Source organism: Rousettus aegyptiacus, unplaced genomic scaffold (assembly GCF_014176215.1).
Source record: "Rousettus aegyptiacus isolate mRouAeg1 unplaced genomic scaffold, mRouAeg1.p scaffold_m13_p_12, whole genome shotgun sequence".
NCBI classification, from domain to species: Eukaryota; Metazoa; Chordata; class Mammalia; order Chiroptera; family Pteropodidae; genus Rousettus; species Rousettus aegyptiacus.
This window is the reverse complement of record NW_023416287.1, coordinates 44,792,247-44,814,814: the sequence shown is the minus strand read 5'-3', so window position 1 is coordinate 44,814,814 and position 22,568 is coordinate 44,792,247. Positions and strand designations below refer to the sequence as shown.

Genomic DNA, 22,568 nt, shown 5'->3' with positions numbered 1-22,568 from the left:
TATGCCTTTTTTATTATTCATTTATTTATCAAATAATTATTGAGCATCTACAATTTATCATTCACTGGGCTGAATGCTAGAGATACTACAATGAAAGAGACGAGTTCTTGTCCTTGATGACTGCATGGTCCAATGTGGAAGATCAAGCTATTCACAGAGATTCATAGGGATATAGGAGCACCGAAGGGAGACTATGAAGGGGCTGAGGTATGGAAAGCTTCCTGGAGAAGGACGAGCTTGGATAAAATCTTCAAGAGCAGATGGCAGTGGAGAGAAGGGCATCTCAGGAAGAAGTGATACATGAGCAAACACAGAGATGAGAATTTTGAAGATGCACAAGGTAGAAGGCAAATAATTCAGTAATCTAAAATGTAAGCTGCGAAACAGGAAGTGCTGAGGGCTGATGCTAAGAGGAGAACAAGTTTGGAAGACATTATGTGTCATGTTAAGGAACTTGTATGTTAATAATATTGATTTGGTCTATGGCCATGCTACCCTGAACAAGCCTGATCCCGTCTGATCTTGGAAGCTAAGTGGGGTCAAGCCTGGTTAGTACTTGGATAGGAGACCACCTAGGAAGACCAGGTGATGTAGGCATAAAAAATAATAATAATAAATAACGAATTGTAAGCTGACAAGGTCCTTGCAGTCTGTGAGGTCAACCAAGGGGTGCCTCACCTAAAAACAATAATAATATTGATTTAGCAAGTTTTGAAGGTCTTAAAACAGAAAAATGATATGATCAGATGCACGTTTTCTGAGGATGTCTCTGACTACTTCAAGGAGGGAAGATGAGATAAGAGAACATTGATAAGAACTGAGATGCTAGGTCTGAGGCTGTTGCTGTGTTCTAGATGCGAGATGATAATGTCTTGTATAAGAGAGTGCTAGTAAAGATAGGGAGAAGTGATACTGAGGATGTAAAGTAAACAGGAAGGGAATGATAAAGAAGAGAGAGGAGTCTGGGATAATCAGGAAGATAGTATAAGAGGAATATTTTCACAGGTGGAGGAAAAGAGGAGGAGGAGGAGCAAGCTTAGGGAAGTCTGTGGATTCAGCCTGAAGCTGAATGTGTTTATGTGACTCAGTGAGGATGCTCATCAGGCACTTGGTAGTCAAGAATGAAGCCAATGGAAAGTTTGAATTGAATATATGTTGTTTGGTATCTCCAGTATACAGGTAGAAATGAAATCAAAGATTTGTGGAGAGTATGTTGAGTGGAGATAGAGTGAGGAGGAAACTGAGAGAGGAAATGTTGGAGAGTGTGGGAGAGCTGGGAAACTATCCTGTTGCAGAAGCAAAGGGAGTGAAGTGTTTCAGGAAAGAGAGATCAATGTAACAATTATAGCAAACAGTTACAGTAAGATAATAAATGAAAGATGCTTAATGGATTTGGGAAATTGGAAGGTAACATGTGACTATAGTGAGAACACTTTTGCAGGGATGAGAAGGAGCCAAGTAATAACAGTGGGCTAAAGAGTGGCTAAGAGTGGACAATGCATGTAGATTTTTTGAAAACTTTTTGTTTTGGAAACATTTAACATCTATAAAGGTAGATAGAACAGAATAACAAACCCCTCTGTACCAATCCCCCAGCTTCAACAATGGTCATCTAATGGCCATCTTATTTCATCTGTATCATCTCCTATTTGAGCCTATTTCCTATTATTTTTAAAGCAAATCTCAGACATCATATTATTTCATCAAGTTAAGGGCTCTTTAAAGCTATTATAACCACAATACCATTATTCTAGACTATTCCTTAAATAACTTTAAATAAGAGGAGAAAAGAAATCTGATGGTAGAGAGAAATGCAAAGTCAAGGGAAACTTTTAGGATAAGTAATATTGAACATGTTTATAGAATGAAAAATAAAGTTACTAGAGAAAAAGATGTAAGTTTCATGAGAAAGAGACGCTGGTTGGCATAGTCAGGTCCTAGAGAAGATGTGGGGCCAGGGGACCACATGGTTTGGAGAACCATGGAGAGGAAGAAGGGGCATCTTCTGGACTGGAGAAAGAAAGATAGTGATGGTGTATATTTTGTAAGTAGGAGGTAAGATAATACACCGATGGTAAGAGGATTGAGGTTGAGGTGTTGACAGAGGAGAGCTGGAGGTGTCCAGTAGACGTTTAGTGAAAGAAGAAAAAGAGATGACACTGGACCTGATGCAGGAGACTAAAAGTGCTTAGGGCCATAGCAGATGTGGGAGGGTTTCTCCAGCAGCCCTCGAAGGTCTGACTGGCAGGGAAGGAGGACACAGCTTGTGATGTGTGGAGAGTCAGTACTTGAGGATGAAGTGTACTGGACAGGGTTCTAGGTTGTGGTTTTCCTGAGTAAGGATAAAAAAAATGGTAGTGGAGAAAGCAACTACATTTTGTTGAACACGTAGTCCATGACAGCACCCTGGGTAAAATAAGCGACAAAAGTTAATTTTGGTTAAAGTTCTTTTTAAGATTGAAGGGAAGAAAGAGTGAGAATGAGAATGTGGAAAGTACCTCAGTGGTTCTCAATCTTGGCTGCTCTTTAGAATCAATCCAGGAGCTTAAAAAATAAAACAATGTTTATGTTTAGACTCTACTCTCAGTGACTCTACTAGGTCTGCGTGAGTCCTGAGTGTTGGTATTTGTTTTGCTTTGCTTTGTTTAGTCTGCCTACTGTTTTTATTTTTAATAGAGTTTACTTTTTAAGGCATTTTTAGATTTATAGTAAAATTGGGTGGAAAGTACAGAGTTATCTTATGCCCACTCTCCATATTCTTCCCCACAACCTAACCTCTCTCCGTCAACATCTTACACCAGAGTGGTACATTTATTACAATTGGAGGGGAGTAAAAAATTGTTCCTCTACCCTCTTAGATTCAATATCTGAATATTAAACTGACCAAGGACAGATTAACAGGAAAAAATAGAATGTATTTATATGTATAATACACATACACACAGGAGAACTCATTGATGAATAACTGAAAGGAGTGGTTAGAATTTAGGTCTTACATACCATATTAACAAAGAGAAACAAATTATGAAAAAGTGTCAAGATAAAAGAGAGGGATTTGGGCTTCTAGGGGAAATAAATTATGGGGAAGTAAATATATGAAGGGAACTAATGAAAGTTAAGTGTTATTTTAGAAAGGTCTGTTATGCAGACTCCATCTTTTGTAGTCTCCAGGGCGATAAGAGTGTCTTCTGGAACAAGAGAAGGAGAAAGGTCATATACATACGCAGCTTTTAATGAAATATGCATAAAAGCTTTCCTTTCACAAAGAAAAATTTATACTTTGCCTTTAAGTAGAGAAAAGGAAGGTAGAGAGTTTTTCTGCATCTGTTTCTCAATTGCTTTCAGCTCAAAATAATAATTATGCCACTGTGGCGTATTTTAGGGTTGCATACTCTGAATCACTTCACAGTCAATGAATGTACATAAGCACATCAATATCACCCAAAGTACATGGTTTATATTAGGATTCATACTTAGTTTATATTCTATGAATATATATGTGTGTGTGTGTGTGTGTGTGTGTGTATGTGTGTGTGTGTATAATGATGTGTATCCACATTATAGTATCATGTAGAATAATTTCACTGCCCTAAAAATCCTTTGTGCTTTGTATATTCATCCTGCCTCCCCCAAACTCCTGGTAACAACTGATATTTTAACTGTTTTCATAGTTTTCTTCTTCCAAAATGTCATACAATTGGAATCATAATCTGTAGCCTTTACAGATTGGCTTCTTTCACCTAGCAATGTGTACTTATGTTTCTTCCATGTCTTTTCATGGCTTTAATTTCTTTTAATTACTGAATACTGTTCCATTATGTGAATATAAACCAGTTCATCTACTGAAGGACATCTTGGTTGTTTCTAAGTTTTAGCAATTATAAATAAAGAATGCTATAAATATTCATGTATAATTTTTTTCTGTGGACACTATTTTTCAACTAATTCGGGTAAATACCAAAGAGCACAAAAACTGGATCATATGGTGAGAGTGTTTTTAATTTTGTAAGAAACTGCCATACTGTCTTCCAAAGTAAATGTACCATTTTACATTATCACAGCAATGAATGAGACTTCCTGCTGCTCCACATCCTTACCGTTATTTGGTGTGGCATTCGTATTTTCAAAAATTTTCAGGTGATAATGTGTAGCTGGATTTGGGAACATTAAAGAAGAGAAATAGGCCATGTTCATCTGAAATGGAGTAGTTTTTTGACTTGGATCATATGTGGGTGTACCTTAGGAGGTTCAAATCATTGAGAGATGGTAATAGCTGTCCCAGGTTTTAATTGTTTCCCTTTACAGTTTAACATGTGAAGTTCAGAAAACAAGTGATTTGTATAGGTCATCTAGCAAGTAATGACAGTAGAGAACGGACTGAAAAAATGCAGTCTTATTTTTTAAACAGATACAGAAATTAAATAATCCATTTGCTTCCCTTGTATACCTTTCTTTCCAATAACACATTAATCTTCTAAGCAAATCATCATAAACAGAAAACTTTTTTTTTTTCTGATGAAGATATGTGAACCAGGAGAGCAATAACAAGGTCCATACTATGATTTGTAAATATCAGCTTATCACAATTATTTGCATTGGGGGCTAACTTTCTGATGTATAACTTCCACAGAAATAAGATTTCACTTACTCAGTAGTACAGTTGTTTCTGACTCCTGAAATAAAGAGATGATTTGGGTATATTATTTAAATGTCATTATTTAGATCTTTGAATTAAAAAAAAAACTTGTTATACAGAATGCAGGAACCCATAATAAGCCATTTTTTCCTCTTTTTAGTTAAAAAAGGAAATCCAATTTTGGGTACAATACATTTAATTAAAAAAATAAACTATTGAACAACCCTCTACATAAGGCTTGCTTTGTGCCAGAATTAAGGACTTTACGTTTTTTAAAATCCTGTGACAAATCCATGACAGCAGATAATATTGCTATTCAATTTTACAGTGAAGAAACAGAAAAGGGAGAGTGAAGTCACTTGCTCAAGGTCTCAGAGAGCGGAAGTCCTATGCAGAGCTGGGTTTTGAACCCAGAAGATCTCACTGACTTAATCAGTCTGCCATGCTGAAATAGCATGTGTCTGATGGGGGCTTCTACCTTTTGACAAAACAACAAACCAAAAAAAAAAAAAATCCACTTTGTATAGTCTGAAACACGCAAAACACATAAAAAAGGAAAAAAAAAAACACTTAGCTGAGACTGGTAAAGTAAGTGCAAGTTGAAGAGATTGTTATAAACTCCCCATACTCACATGTTTTTCTTAACGGAGCATATGTGATAACATTCATATGTAGCTTTTAATGAAATATATATAAAAGCTTCAGGAAACTGATATTTTCTTACATTTATCTATTATAGAACAATGGACTTTTAGAAAACAAAGGGACTTTTGATTTTGTGCAGTCAGGCAATTTCACTTTATAGATGAGATGTCAGGGCTTAGAAAGTTTAAGTGACTTTTTAAATGTTACATACCCTGTTGAAAGTTGGATGAGAACTAGCAGAAGTCAACATTTTTCATTAGTTTCTCGTGTAGTTAATGCTCTAGATTCTGTCAACAGATGGTCATTGGTACCAATTCAATGCCTACAGGAATCCCCAATTTAGGATGTGGCAGAAAGAGACTTTATTCAGTGCAAACAGCTCAACTGTGATACAGCATGGCTGTGGACCAGTCTGTCTGCGGAACGGCTCAATAGTGTTACAGCTCAGTTATGAGATAGCATGGCTGAGGAACAGCACAGCTATGAGACAGTCCTAGGGGTGAGCCAGTTTAGTCCCTCTCCAGCTTGACAGCTCTGCCCTGCTCCAGTCTTCCCCGGCAAATCTGTTCCACTCAGATCCATTGAGATAGGGCAGCTCTGCTCTGCTCTGATCTGATGACATGTCTTCAGTGTTTCAGCTCCAGCCAGGAAAATAGCAGTCTTCAATGGAAAGGGAAAGTATACTCTCCACCAAGAGGGGAGCTGACTGACTTGTATAGAGAGAAGTGGCCACCCCTGCTCCATGATTAGCCCATTCTCATGCAAATGAGGACTCCAAGTCCTCACAGTTTGATAGGTCCAAAAAGCACTGTCCCAATTGGTCAGAATGGATCTGTGAATGAGGATATAGCTGCACAGCTCTGATTGGATGGGGAAAGTCTCCATCCTCCTAGTTGAAATAGGATTCCAGGAACTCCTTTACAAGGGTTAGCTCAGATGGCCAGACCACAGTGCTGGCTGTCAGTTCATTCCAGGCTTCTCCCTAGAGTGGGCTTGGGTGAGAGGCCCCTGTTTAGAAGTGACTGCTAGGCTCTATTTTTAAATTTGACCCTAGTTAGCTACCAGAACCCTTCTTGGTAGGTATCTTCTTTTTCAGAGTTGATAATTCTTACATTTCTTTGGTGATATTACTAAATTTAATGATTTACCACATTTTTGATACACATATGGATAAGCTAGAAGTTTTAGACTTTCATAACATCTTTACAATTCATGCATAACATAGTGATCGATATAATCATTTAAATTTCCTTTTTTTTTCTTTTTTTATTTTTTTTTCTTTCTTTCTTTCTTTATTTCTTTTTTTTTTTTTTTTTTTTTTTTTTTTTTTTAGCATTTTGAGCAATTATGACCCTGGGTTTACATTTATTTATTTCTGATTTTTATCTCACCTATGAAGTACAGATCATTACTTATCAAATGTATTATATATTGAAGTTTAGCAGTTGACCAGACATTTTCAATGATATTATTAGGAAATTATTTTTGAAAATGTAGTTTCTTGTGCCATTTTTATCTTCACCATATAAATTTAGGATAAAATATTGGAACTTAAACTTGGTCATTGGCAGGTTTCTCTCACTACTCTTGGAAGTGAATGACTTAATCAGGAAGAATAAAACCTTCAGTTTTGCTTTGTTCCACCCAGCTTTATTGAGGCATAATTGACATATAACATTGAGTAAGTTTTAAGTGTACAATATGATGATTTTATACACATAAATATTGTGAAATGTTGACCACACTAAAATTTGTTAATGTATTCTTCACCTCACACAATTGCCATTTATTCGTTGTTATTCTAGTAAGTACATTTAAGACCTACTCTCTTAGCAACTTATAAGTATACAACAGAGTATTGTTAACTATAGTCACTATGCTATATATTAGATTCTCAGAACTTATTCTTCTTATATCTGGATGTACCCTTTGGCCAACTTCTCATTTCGCCTGCTCCCTGCAGCCTCTGGCACACCACCAATCTACTCTCTATTTCTATGAGTTTGGCTTTTTTAGATTCTACATCTAAGTAAGATCATACTGTATTTGTCTTTGTCAGTCTGACTTATTTCACTTAGCAAAATACACTCTAAGTTTATCCATGTTGTCACAAAAGGCAGAATTTCTCTTTCTTTGGCTGAATAATATTCTATTTTGTAGAAAAATATATTTTACATTTTCTTCATTCATTCATCTATCAATGAGCATTTAAATTGTTTTCCTATCTTGGCTATTGTGAATAATGCTGTAATAAATATAGAAGAGGCAGATGACTCTTCAAAATCCTGATTTTATTTTCACCCACAAGTGAAATTGCTGGGTTATATGATAGTTCTATTTTTAAATTTTTGAGAAACATTCATACTGTTTTCGACAGTGGCTGTACCAACTTACATTCCTCCATGTCCTGGCCACTGTGAATAATGCTGCTATGAACATCAGTGTGCATATATCTTTTTGAATATGAGTTTTCAAGTCTTTGGGGTAAATACTCAGTAGAGGGATTGCTGGATCATATGGCAGGTCAATTCTTAGTTTTTTGAGGAACTTCCATATCATTTTCCATAGCAGCTGTACCAATTTTCAGTCCCACCAGCAGTGTATGAGGGTTCCTTATTCTCTGCACTCTCTGCAACACTTGTTATTACTTGTCCTGTTGATTACAGCTATTCTAACAGATGTGGTTTTGATTTGCATTTCCCTAATAGATAGTGATGTTGAGCATCTTTTCATATATTTGTTGGCCATTTGTATGTCCTCTAGGGACAAATATCTGTTCAGGTCCTCTGCCCATTTTTTGATTGGATTGTTTTTTCGTCGTTATTGAGTTGTATGAGTTCTTTGTATATTTTGGATATTAGGCCCTTATCAGAGGTGTTGCTTGCAAATACATTTCCCCATTTGGATGATTGTCTCTTTACCTTGTTGACAATTTCTGTGCTGAACAGAAGCTGTTTCGTTTGATCCTCTTACTTCCCTTGCCTTTGAGGTTAAATTTATAAAATCCTCTTTAAGTCCAAGGTCCTTGAGTTTAGTTCCTATGTTTTCTTCTATGCATTTTATTGTTTCAGGTCTTATATTCAGGTCTTTAATTCATTTTCAGTTAATTTTAGTGTGTGGTGATAGACAGCAGTCTAGTTTCATTCTTTTGCAAGTGGCCTTCCAGTTGTGCCAGCACTATTTATTGAAGAGACTTTTCTTTCTCCACTGTATGTTTTTGGCTTTTTTGCTGAAAATTATTTGCCCATGTAACTATGGGTTTACTTCTGGACTCTCTATCCTGTTTCACCGGTCCATGTGTCTATTTTTCTGCCAATACCATGCTGTATGGATTACTGTCACTTTGCAGTATAATTTAAAGTTGGGCAGAGTGATGCCTCCAGCCTCGTTCTTTTTTCTCAGGATGGCTTTAGAAATTTGGGGTCTTTTGTGCTTCTATACAAATCTGATGATTTTTTGTTATACACACACACACACACACACATATTTTCAACGCTGATGGGATTTTGATGGGGATTACATTAAATCTATATAATGCTTTAGGTAATAAGGTCATTTAAACTATGTTGATTCTTCCAATCCAAGAACACAGAATATCTTTCCATTTCTTTGTATCTTCTTTGATTTATTTTAATAGTCTTGTGGTTTTTATTGTATAGGTCCTTCACATGTTTTGTTAAATTTATTCCTAAGTATTTTATTTATTTATTTATTTTTGCAATTGCAAAAAGAATTATTTTTTTTTCCATTTCCTTTTCTGACACTTTGTTATTAGTGTATAGAAACACTATGGATTTTTGAATGTTGATTTTGTATCCAGAAATTTAACTGTATTTGCTTATTGTTTCTAGTAGTGTTCCTGTGGAGTCTTTAGGGTTTTCTATAGAGAGAATCAGGTCAACCACAAATAGTGACAGTTTGACCTTTTTGTTTCCTATTTGGATGCCTTTTATATCTTTCTCTTATCTGATTGCACTCACTAGGACTTCCAGTGTTATATTGAGTAACAGTGGCGATAGTGGACAGCTTTGCCTTGTTCCTTATTTTAGAGGGAAGGTTTTTAGTTTTTCACCATTAAGTATAATGTTGGCTGAGGGTTTGTCATACATGGTCTTTATTATGTTAAGGTACTTTCCTTCTATACCAATTTTATTAAGTGTTTTGATCATAAATGGGTGCTGTATCTTTTTGAAGGTTTTTCTGCATCTATTCATATGATCTTATGATTCTTATATTTTAATTTGTTTATGTGGTGTATCACATTAATCGATTCGCATGTGTTGAACCATCCCTTTGCCCCTGGGATGAAGCCCACTTGATTGTGGTATATAATCTTTTTAATATGTTACTGTATTAAGTTCTCCAGTACCTTATTTAGGATTTTTGCATCTATATTCATGGGAGATATTGGTCTGTAGTTTTCTTTTTTTGTGTTATCTTTGCTGGTTTTGTATCAAGGTAATATTAGCCACATAAAATGAGTCGGGAAGTATTGCTTCCTGTTCGATTTTTTGGAAGAGTTTGAGGAGAATAGGTATTAAATATTCTTTGAATGTTTGTTAGAATTCACTGATGAAGCCATCTGGTCCTGGACTCTTACTTTTTGGTACGTTTTTGATGATTGTTTCAGCTTCCATACTGCTGATCATTCTATTTATCTTTTCCAGATCTTTATGATTCAGTCTAGAAAGGTTGTATTTTTCTAGATACTGGTCCATTTCTTCTAGGTTATTAATTTGGTGTTATATACTTTTTCATAGTATTATTGTATGATCCTTTGTATTTCTGCAGTGTCTATCATAATGTCCTCTTTTTCATCTCTGATTTTGTTTATTTGTGTCCTTTTTCTTTTTTTCTTTAGTGAGTCTAGTCAGGGGTTTGTCAATTTTTTTCACCTTCTCAAAGAACCAGCTCTTCATTGCATTTATTTTTCTATTGCTTTTTTTGTTTCAATTTCATGTATTTCTGCTCTGATTTTGTTTATTTCTTTCTTGGTGCTGATTTTAGGCTTCATTTTTTCTTCCTTTTGTAGTATTTTAAAATGAAGCATTAGGTTTTTTTTTTTTTTAATTAGGGCTCATTCTTGTTTTTTGAGATAGGCCTGTAATGATATGAACTTTCCTCTTATGATCGCTTTCACCATTTCCCTAAAATTTTGATATGTTATACTATCATTATCATTCATTTCTTTGTTTCTCTTGATCTCTCTTTTTATTTCCTCACTCACCCAATTATTCTTCAATTCCAAACTCCAGGTCACTCATTCGTTTTGGGAAATTCTTGTCCACTATTTGTCTGATAATGCTTTCTAATCCCTGCTCCTTTTCCTCACCTTTTATTATGCCCATTATTCTTATATTTCCTCTCCTGATGGTATCGGCTAGTTCTTGAATTTCTCTTTCATATTTTTCATTCTTCATTTTGTCTCTTCCTCATTCTGATTTATTTCTAGATTTCTGTTTTTGATATCACTGATCCTTTCCTCCATTTGATTGACTATTTTCCAAGCTTGCTATTTCATTTTTCAACTCTTGTAGTGTGTTTTTATCTCTAGATATTTTGTTCTTTTTGAAGGTTTCAATCTCCTGCTCTGCTCATCTAGTTGTTTTTTCAATTCCTGAAGTTGTTGATATGTCTCATTTTGGAACTCATTGATTTTTTTCAGAAGCACTATCCAGAATTCTCTGTCATTTAAGTCACACATTTCTATATCTGTAAGTTTATTTTCTGGAGATTTTTCTCTTTCTTTCTGAGATACCTTGTCACTTTGGTTGTTCATGGTGTTTAATGGACTATTTCTCTGCCTGGGCATTAATGGAAGTGTATTCTGCTGTTTTTCTAGAACGTTCTATTTTATAAGTCTCTCTTTAGCTTGCTGCAAAGAAAGTGCTTTTCTTTTGGTTTCCCCAAGCAGCAGATCCAAACTACACTTATACATACTAAAAAATGTGACAAAGCCTACTTTTTTTTGTTTTGTTTTGTTTTGTTTTAATTTGAGGTATAATATGAAAAAAACAATATTCCAGCACTCTGGGAAAAATGAGATAGGTAGACCCAATTCTTTCCTCATACCCAAAGCTAACGACTGGTAACTGTATCTTCTTTTAAGGATGAGTAAACAGAAAAAATAAATAAATAAAAAGTGTGGTATCTATAAATAATAGCAAATAATATTAAGAACAATAGAAATTGCTAACAGTTACATAGTTCTTACTATGTGCCAGTCACTTACATCTAATGTAATTATTGATATGTTAGGGTGAACCTGACTTTTTATTATTTGATTTTTGTTTTGTTTTGTTTCTTTCTGTTTTTTTTTTGTTTGTTTTCTTTTTCCTGACTTTCTATAAATTACTTGAGCATTTTTTAGACTTTAACTTTAATTCATCCATAAACTCTTTTACTGTATTTCTCTGTATGACTTTTTCAGGAGTTGCTGTAGATATTACATGATTTATACAAAACTTACCACAGTCTACTGGTGTCAACATTTACCAGTTAGAGTGAAATATAGAAATCTTATCTTCCTTTATATTTCTTTTCCTCCATCCTTTACATTATAATTGTCTTAAGTATTTTCTCTACATACACTTATAATTACATCAGACAGTGTTATAAATTTTGTTTCAACTGTCAAACATAATTTAGAAAACTCTAGAGGAGATGGAAAGTCTATTGTATTTATCCATATTTTTACTCATTTTATTGTTTTTTTTCTTCCTTCTTGATGTTCCAAGATTGCTTATTTTATTATTTCTGTTTAAAGAAATTTAGCCATTCTTTAAGATCTACTGGTGGCAAATTCTCTTAGTTTTCCTTAAACCAAAAACATACGTGTTCATTTTGCCTTTATTCCTGAAGGACATTTTTGCTGCATGTAGAGTTTTGAGCTGATGGTTATTTTCTTTAAGCACTTAAAAAATATTGTGCTACTCCTGGCCTCAGTTTTTTTCTTATCATTAACTCTTGTCCTCCAAATTGCTTTTTCCTGGTAGGAAAAGTATCATTTCTCTGTTGCTGCTTTCAAGCTGTTTTCTTTCTTTCTTTCTTTCTTTCTTTCTTTCTTTCTTTCTTTCTTTCTTTCTTTCTTTCTTTCTTTCTTTCGATTTTAAAAGATTGACTGCAGTACGTCTTGGTGTGGATTTCATTAGGTTTATCTTGTTTGAGATTTGCTCTACCTGTTGAATCTGTAAGCTTATGTGTTTTGCAACATTGGAGGTTTTTGTCAATTATTTATCAAGTACTTTTTCAGTCCCTTCTTCTTTCTCCTCTTCTGTTGGTACTCTGATGACATAAATATTAATTTTTTTATTATACTCCCACAGGTCCCTGAGGCTCTGTTTACTTATTTTCAGTCTATTTTTTCCCCTCTGTTCAGATAGAGTAATTTCTATTGTCCTATATTATAGTTCACAGATTATGCTCAGAAGGAGAGCTCAATAAAGTAACATTGGCCTCTGTCAGCATTTCTGTCTGAGAGAAACCTGCTCCTTCAGTCCTTACCCTGAAGCCAGACAATTCTTTCTTCTCCATATGCCCCTGGTGACTTCGAGCTGTTGCCCCAGCCCTGGAGCTCAGAATAAGTGGGTCTACCAGTGACTACATTCATGTGTAGGCCATTTAAGAGTAATGCCTGTTACTCCAGTAGCCCTCCATTTTAGTCAGCCATAACTTCTCTGGTTTTCACAGCCAGAAATTATGAGGATTTCTTTTCTCAGTTTTACTGGGATATGCCTAGGCATAGTTTCCTTCATATTACTTTTTGGGTGTCCTGAGATTCCCAATTGAGTCACAACCTAAGATTAAGAATTGGTAGCTTAAATTCTCAGACTCCTATTTAGTTATCAGAAATGTTATAAATAATAACAATAAATAATCATAGTATTTTTAACTATTTACGAGTCAACAAATTCATTGAATTTTCTGCTAAGTGCTTTAAGTGCCTTATCTCATCAAATCTTCACCATGTCACTATCTGGGCATAGCATTCTGATATAGAGATGAAATCATTAGCCCAGTTTCATAGATGAGAGAAATGAAGCTTCTAAGAGTTTTGAATAATTTTCCCAGGTTCTCTGAGTATAAATCCAACTCTTTCTGACTTCAGAAATTATGGAATAGGTAGGGCAGGGAATTTCTGGGAATGTAGCATTTTCATTACTTAATATTCTTCAGAGCTTCTCTTTTGAGTTGAAGGAAAAGGACAAAGTTTTTATTCATGAGAAGCTGAGAGAAAGAAAAAACTGAGGTGAGTAGAGGAAATGGAAGGGCACCCACTGTCTTTCTAGCTCTGGTACGGGACTAAGATCAGAGATTCAAATACTGAGGGAATTCTTTTCACCACAGACCTTGTGAGACTCTGAGCATAAGAAGTGCAACATAGGACCCAGGAGAGGAAATATGCTGATTATGTACAGAAAGAAGCCCTCACCAGTACTCAGAAACACAGGCAGCTTTGGGAGCCTTTCCACAGATCTAGCAGTTTTCTCAGCTTGGTTTTACCCTGCCCCGCCTCCCTCTCTATACACTTTCCATTGGTGTGCAACTGCACTCATGTGGCTTCAATCCACTATTGACTCTCAATCTTGGTCAGACCTCTCCTGTGTTCCCCATCCAAAATGCTAACAGCCTGTTTGATATCTATGTTGTCCGTTGGGCGCTTTACACTGAACATGCTTCTTCTTTTCACTATCTCTATAAATAACTTCCTTGCAGCTCAGGTAAGACTTGGAGCCATCTCAGGTTTCTTTCTACTTCTTTTCCTTCCTCATCTCAGCTTTGGACACATCTATCCATTCTGCCTCAAGACTGGACACCTCCATCCCCCACTTGCCATCAGTAATCCAGAAAACAATTTTCTCTTGCTCAAAGAAACAAAATAATATCTGGATGTCCCCTGCCTTGGTAATTTTATTCATTATCCACACAAGCACCAGAGGAGTTACTAAGATGGAACCTTTGTCATGATACTCACTCTCTGACTAAAAATGCTTCAATCACATCCCATTAGCCTTTAGATGAATGACAACTTTAAAAAGGCCATCTATTGTCACTAAGTCTTTTGTCTTCTGCACTTTTCCTCCACCTCTGTACTCCTTTCCTGGTGTCCAAATTCTTTTGATCATGAACCTTTGTCAGTAATGTAATTTTATGTATGTTTTTACCAGTTATATTTTGAGTATATATTTAGCAATTCTATACAAATATTATTGTTCATCTTAAATTAGTAAAGCATAGCTCCCTAAGTGTAATAGAAACCTCAGTAAAAGTGCTAATATTTCTGTCTTCCAGCGGGTTATCTTGCATACCCCCTAGGGCAAACACTCACCTCTGTGGAGATTTCTCTCTGGGGATGTGGGGCTACCTTGAGACCTCTGCACTTGCTGTTTTTTCTTCTTGGGGCACTCTCTCTCAACCTTTACCTGGATTATTCCTACTCACAGATAAATTTGGATATTTATTATGCCAATAGGCACTAAAAGCCACTACTCCTTAGAGGAAACAAGCCATATTAGGCTCAGTAATTAAAGATTATATTCATGACCTTCAATTACTAAGCCTAATTCAGTTTGTTAGGTTTTATTGGATTTTGCCAGTACTGATTGCCAAAAGATACAGTTAAAATTACCTAACTTTGTCCTTAGTCCTAATTTCTGAATACATGTTTACATAAAAGTATGGTGGGGTAAGAAATCAATTGGCACCTCTGCTCATTTGCTACTTAACTCAAGGCTAAATGAAATAAAAGGAACCTTTGTTCCCAACCCTTACTCAACATTTATAAGGACTAATTAAATTGCAATTTAGATAGGAGTCAAAAATTGCATGATAGATGTTTGAATTGTTTTCAGTCTTTTGCTATTACAGTCTATATTATGAGAAATTATTTACATATGTTACTTCACCTCTGAAAATATATTCAGGATGAATTCCTAGAAGCAGAATACTGGTCAAAGGCCATGTGCATTTGTAAATTTTGTATCTACAGATATTGCCATATTTTTCTTTTTTAGGGATTGTACCAATTTATACTTCTCCCAGCAACATATAAGTACATCATTTTCCCCATATCTTTATCAGCAGAGTGTGTTAATAAAACTTTGGATTGTTGCATGCCTGATAGATAAACAATGGAATTATAAAATAATTTTTAATTTGCATTTCTCTTATGAGAAAAAATGTCATACATCTTTTCATATGCTTAGGAGTCATTTGCATTGGATGTCTATAAACTGTTCTTTCGAATCATTTGTTTAAATAGCCAGTAATAGGAGATTTGTTAAAGAAATTATGTCATACTTGTACAACAGGATATTATGCCACTGTACAAAAGAATAAGGACATTCTCTATGTATTAATGTAAAAAATGTACTCTAAGATAGTTTGGTAAGTGAAAAAAAAACAAAGCGAAGGATATCTTTTGTCTAAAAATTGTAAAATAAAAATATATATATGTATTTTCTTATATTTGCATAAAGAGAGTCTGGAAGGATACACAAGAAATAACTGAATATCATTACCTATGGTGGATGGGGAGAGAGTAGAAATTTGGCAGATAGGGAAGAGCAGTGGGAAAGACTTCACAATGTGTGTGTTTTTTTAATCGTGTATTTAAAAATTAACTTTAAAACAAACAGTATGTGACATTTGCCTGGAAAATAGTATAAATTTTGAGAGTCACACTCTAAACTCTAGGGCAAGGGCAAGATTCCTATGATTCCCTATTCTTATCCCATCTTAGAGAGGCAGAGTCTATAGACACCAGCCAGGGTTACAACATGTAGATCACGGAGCTGAACATGGAGCTATAATGTGGTTTACCATAAGAATGTCATTGTAAACATTAGTGTACGTATTATGTGAGATCATATGTTTTCACTTCTTTTGGGGCTATACCTAGATAATGAATTATTGGGTCTTGTGGTAGCTTTATAACCATTTGGAGAACTGCCAGACTATTTTCTAAAGAGACGTCGACATTCTCCATTTCACCAGCCCAATGGAGGTTCTGATTTCTTCACATCCTCCTCAACACATTACTATCTGATATTTTGCATCTAACCGTCTTAGTGAGAGTGAAGTGGGATCTCAATATGGTTTTGGTTTATATTCACATTATGTTTGTGATGTTAAGCATCTTTTCATCTGCTTATTGGCCATTTGTCTACTCCAATTCTTTGCTTATTTTAAAATTGGTTATTTATATTTTTATTGTTGAGTTTTAAGAGTTTTTATATATTCCAGATGTAGGTCCTTTACCAGCTATATGATTTGTGACTATTTTTCCAATCTGTGGGTTTCTTTTCACTTTCTGATAGTGTCCATTAAATCACTGAAGATTTTAGCTTCGATAAAGTCAAATTTATCTATTTTTTCTTTGGTTGCTTGTACTCTTAATGTCATATCCAGGAATCCACTGCCAAATCTTGAGTTAAAAAAATATACTGCCATGTTTTCTTCTAAGAGTTTTATAGTTTTAGCTCATTTTTCTTTGATCCATTTTAAGCTCATTTTTACATATTCTGTGAGGTAAGGTTGCAACTTCATTCTTTCCCATGTGTTTATCAAGTTGTCTGAGCACCTTTTGTTGAAGAGATTATTCTTTCTCTATTGAATGGTCTAGATACCCTTGTTAAAAGTTGACCATAGGTATTCCAGTCAGGACGGCATAGAAGATAGATGCTGTGCTTTTCCCTTTCACAGCCACATCAAAATTACAACAAAACTACAGAGCAACCATCATTGGAAGTTGCCTGATATCTGGTTGAACAGAAATCCTCAACTGAGGACATACAGAAGAAGTCACCTCAAGACTGGTGGGAGGGGAAGAGATGTGACATGAGCCAGTCCCACAACCACCTGTGGTGGTCAAGAATTGGAAGGATGATCTTGGCTGCAGAAAGCCGCCCCTCCACCTCTGGAGAAGTGAGTGTTCCCAACTCCACCCTGGGCTCCTAAGCTCAAGGTTCTAGTGCCAAGAAGAGAAGTCCCCACAATCCCTGGCTGTGGAACCCAGCAGAGATTGTGGCCAACTGAAACAGAAGGCTGCAGGAGTCACTTAAAGGCACACTCATAGACTTACTCAGTGATGGACTCACTTGCTATGAGCTCTAGCACTAGGGCAGCTGCTCAAAGAGTACTAAGAGCATATGGGGAGAAACTGAGCTGTCTGGCTTCAGGGCGGGGTTGGAGTGGTGACTTTCTCTTGCACAGATGTGCTGGTGGTATCTATTGTTCTTTTGTTGAGACCTCCCCTTCTCTGGCATGCAGATGTAGGCAGCTGCCATATCTTAGTCTCAATCAACCTGAATAACACAGCTCATCCCACCTAGGTGATACTCTGAGACTTTGTCTTTCCCAACTTGTGGGCCCATCCAAGCTGCCTCCAGTGTTTTTTTTTTTTTCATACAAATGGCCTATCTTGGCTTATACTGTGGACTTTCCTAAAATCTCTTTAAGGCTCACAAAATCCAAACATGCAGCATCTGGCCTTAGCATGCCCTGTACCTCTTGCTAAGCAACACCAAGCGTGGCACTAGTGGCAGTCCTAGTTCCTGACTTGGCCTCTTGAGGCGCCTCTAAGCCCAGCACAGGTGACAGTTTACCTGTGAATTGCTTGGTGACTTTTACCAGGTGGTCTCAGAAGTACATAGGTTGTGGCTGAACTTGACCTGCAGCTAGGCCCCTCACATGAGGCACTTGGGCTCACATACTCTGTGGCTGGCTTTAGCCAGGCTGGAGCACCACCTAGGGCTTCATCTGAGGAAGACACACTCAAAAGGCAGACTGGGAAAGTACCAGAGCCTTGCTAAACTGAATTGTTCTTCATAGGGTTGGCCCCTCAGTGAATAACCCTCACAATCACCCCTCCCAATTGATCTGCAAACAGCAACCAAGGCTCAACTATAACAGGAGGGCACACAGAACCCACACATAGGACACACCTTGAGCACCTGGCTCATGTGACCAGGGAAGACTGTGCCACTAGGCCCCATAGGACACTTATTACATAAAGTCATTCTACTAAAACCGAGAGACTGAGGAGCCCTATGTAATACCTAAAAACAAACACAAAGAGGAAAACAAAATGGGGAGACAAAGAAACATGTTCCATATGAAAGAACAGAACAAAGCTCCAGAAGAAGAACTAAACAAAATGGACTCAGATTCAGAGTTCAAAACACTGGTTATAAGAATGCTCAATGCTCAATGAACTTAGAGGAAGAACAGATGAGCTCAGTGAGAGCTTTAACAAAGAGATAGAAAACATAAAAATTGAGATAGAAGACATAAAAAAGAATCAGTCAGAAGTGAAGAATACAATATCTGAGATGAAGAGTACATTCGAAGGTATCAACAGATTGAATGAAGCAGAGGATTGAATCGGTGATTTAGAAGATGGGGTAGTAGAGGACACACATTCAGAACAACAACAAGAGAAAAGAATCCTTAAAAAATGAGAATAGTTGAAGAGGCCTCTGGGATAACAGCAAGCATAACAACATTCATATCATAGCGGTACCAGAAGGAGAAGAGAGAGAGCAAGGATTTGAAAATCTATTTGAAGAAATAATTATGGAAAACTTCTCTAACTTGATGAAGAAATATACAACCCCAGAAAGCTCAGAGAGTCTCAAAGAAGATGAACCCAAAGAGGTCCACACCAAAACACATCATCATTAAAATGCCAAAGCTTAAAGACAAAGAGAGAATCTTAAAATCAGCAAGAAAAGAGCAATTCCCTACAAGGGAACTTTCATAAGACTGTCAGCTGATTTCTTAAGAGAAACTTTTCAGACCAGAAGGGATTTCTATAAAACATTCAAAGTGATGAAAAGTAAGGACCTACAACCAAGATTATTCTACCCAGCAAAGCTAACGTTTAGAATCAAAGGACAGGTAAAGATCTTCTCAGATAAGAAAATGCTAAAGGAGTTCATCACCACCAAGCAGTCTTACAGAAAATGTTAAATAGACTTCTTGAAGAAGAAGAAAATATATATATCAAAAATATGAATAATAAAATGGCAATAACTACATGTCTATCAATGATTACTTCAAATGAAGAAGAATTAAGTGCTCCAATAAAAAGGTAGGGTGGCTGAAAGGATACAAAAATAAGACCCATACATATGTTGCCTGCAAGAAACTCACTTCAGATCAAAAGACATGCAGAGACTGAGAGTAAAGGGATGGAAAATTATATTTAATAAAAATTGCAATGAAAAAAATCTGGTGTCGCAATACTTACACCAGACAAAATAGACTTTAATACAAAGGCTATAATAAGAGACAAAAAAAAGACTCCATAATCCCACTTCTGGGCATTTATCTGAAGCAATCCAAAATACTACTTTGAAAGGACATGTGCATCCATTTGTTCATTGCAGCAGATTTAAAATAGCCAAGTTATGGAGGCAACCTTGGTGTCCATCAATGGGCAAATGCATAAAAAAAAAGTGGTGCACAAGCAACGGAATATTACTCAGCCACAAAAATAAGTAAGTGAGCAAACAAATGAATAAATAAACAAACAAACGACAAACAAATGAAATCTTGTAATCTTCAATGACATGGATAGATCTACAAGGTATTGTGCTGAGTGGAGATAACAAATACCATATGATTTCACTTACACGTGGAATCTAAAGAACAAAATAAACAAATAAAACAGAAACAAACTCATATATATGGACAACATTTTAAGGATTACCAGATGGGAGGGGTTTTGGGTTGGGTTTAAAAGGAGAAGGGATTAAAAAGTACGAATTGGTAGTTACAAAATTGTCATGGAGACGTAAAGTATAGCAAAAAGAATATAGTCAATAATGTTGTATTAACTATGTATGGTTTCAGATGGGTACTGGATTTATCAGAGTGATCACTTCATAAGTTATATAAATATCTAATTACTATGTTGTCCAAGTGTAACTAATATAATATTGTATGCCAACTATAATTAAAAAAATAAAAATATAAATAAAAGAAAAAAGTTGATACATGAGTTTATTTCAGGACTCTCGAATGGAATTCTATTCCAATAATCTATATATCTACCCTAGGATACTACCACACAATTTTGATTAATGTTGCTTTACAACAAGTTTTGAAATTGGGAAGTGCGAGTCCTCCTTTTTTTTTTTTTTCAAGATTTTGACAATCCACGATCTCTTGAAATTCCATATGAATTTTAGAATAAGCTTTCAGTTCCTGCAAAGAAGCCAGCTGGGATTCTGATTATGATTGTGTTGAATCTGTAGATTAGTTTTGGAAGTATTGCCATTTTAACATTATTAAATTTTCCAATTCATAGCATAAATGTTTTTCCCTTTATTTAGATCTTCAGTTTCTTTCAACGATGTTTGTAGTTTTTAGAGTCTGTTTACACTCTTGTTAAACTTATTCATATTTTATTCTTTTAGACACCATTATAAGTAGAATTGTTTTCCTAATTTTATTTTTAGATTGCTCATTGTAAGTGTATTTCACATTGCAAGTGTATAGAAATACAACTAATTTCCATATATTGATCTTGTATTCTGCAGCCTAAAACTCACTTATTAGTTCTTATAGTTATTTTTATTACATATCTTTTTAAATATAAGTTTATGGACCCTTTTGAACCTGAGGTTATGTGTACATAATTATGGGCCAAGTGTGGGATGATGTCACACACATAAACCCAATTCTGGGAACCCTTTTTAGCTTATAGCCCAACTTGACTCCATGACACTTCATTTCAGTCACCTAAGCCTGGGGAAAACCCCAAAAGATTAATCCATCTGTGAATAGAGATAATTTTACTTTTTCTTTTCCAATCTAGATATCACTTATTTCTTTTTCTTGTCTAATTGCCCTGGCTAGTATCTCACTACAATGTTGAATAGAAAAAGTAAGAGTAGGCATCCTTCTCTTGTTCCTGACCTCAGGCAAACAACATCCATCCTTTCATCATTAACTATGTGGTTACCTGTGGGGGTTTGGGTAAATACCCTTCATCATATTGAGAAAGTTCTCTTGTATTCCTAGTTTGCTACATATTTTTTATCATGAAAGAGTGATAGATTTTGTTAATTTTCTGCATCTAGTGAGATGGTCATGTGGTTTTTCTTTTATCCTATTGACATACTATATTACAATAATTGATTTTCAAAGGTCAAAGTAACCTTGCTGGATATAGAATTCTTGGTTGGTAGGCTTTTCCCCCCAACATTTTAAATAGGCCATCCCGTAACCTTACAATCTCCATGGTTTCTGATGAGAAATTAGATGTTAATCATATAGAGAATCCCATGTCCATGACAAGTCACTACTCTCTTGTTGCTTTCAAGATTCTCCCTTTGATTATAATCTATCTCATTATGATGTATCTCTTTGAATTTATTCAACTTAGATTTTGATGAGTTTTTTAGATGTGTAGGTTTGTGTCTTTTATTAAATTTGGAAAGTTTTGAGCCTATATTTCTTCAAGTGCTCTTTTTGCCCCTTCTCTCTCCCTTTCCCTTCCAGAACTACCATAACGCATATGTTGATACACATAAGGATGTCCTGCAGACCACTTAGGCTCTGTTCATTTTTAATAAATTATTTTTCTTTTGCTTCTCAGAATAGATAATTTCAATTGCCATGTGTTTATACTTGATAATTCTTTTGCCTCCTCAAATATGCTTTTGAACCCCTTTCTAGTGAATTTTTAATCTCCAATATTGTACTTTTCAGTTCCAGAATTTTTATTTGGTTCCTTTTAACAATTTCCATCTCTCTTGATATTCTTTTTGTTTAAATACATATTTCGTATACATTATTGTCTTAGTTTCCTTTAGCACTTTGAGCATATTTAGGACAGTTGATTTAAAGTCTTCGATCATATTGCAGAACTGTCTGTGGTGGCTGCATTGCCTCTCCTCTCTGGTGGCCTAGCACTCCCACTGCTGCCATTCACTCCCAGCCATAGCTGCAATGCCTGGTGCCCCTGCACATCACCTCAGCCACACTCTGGGTGGGAGTACCTGCTCGCTGTTGGGCGAAGAAAAAAGACAAAACATTGAAAGACAAAGTTTTCAAGATTAATCAAAGTGAAACTGAGGACATATATCTAGACATGACAACGGAATTGATTAAAGTGAAGAATTTTTAATGAAGGTGACAAAATTGGAAGGAAAATAGTCTATAGCTATGCTACCCTGAACAAGCCTGATCCTGTCTGATCTCAGAAGCTAAGCAGGGTCAGGCCTGGTTAGTATTTGGATGGGAGACCACCTAGGAAGACCAGATGCTGTAGGTGTAA

The 22,568-nt window shown here is 35.7% G+C and overlaps 2 pseudogenes; both read left to right on the top strand.

Annotated features, from left to right (window-relative positions):
- The first annotated feature begins 478 nt into the window (after window positions 1-478).
- LOC118610465 lies at window positions 479-597 on the top strand (annotated as a pseudogene).
- Window positions 598-22,446: 21,849 nt separating this feature from the next.
- On the top strand, window positions 22,447-22,565 carry LOC118610294 (annotated as a pseudogene).
- The last annotated feature ends 3 nt before the right edge of the window (window positions 22,566-22,568 follow it).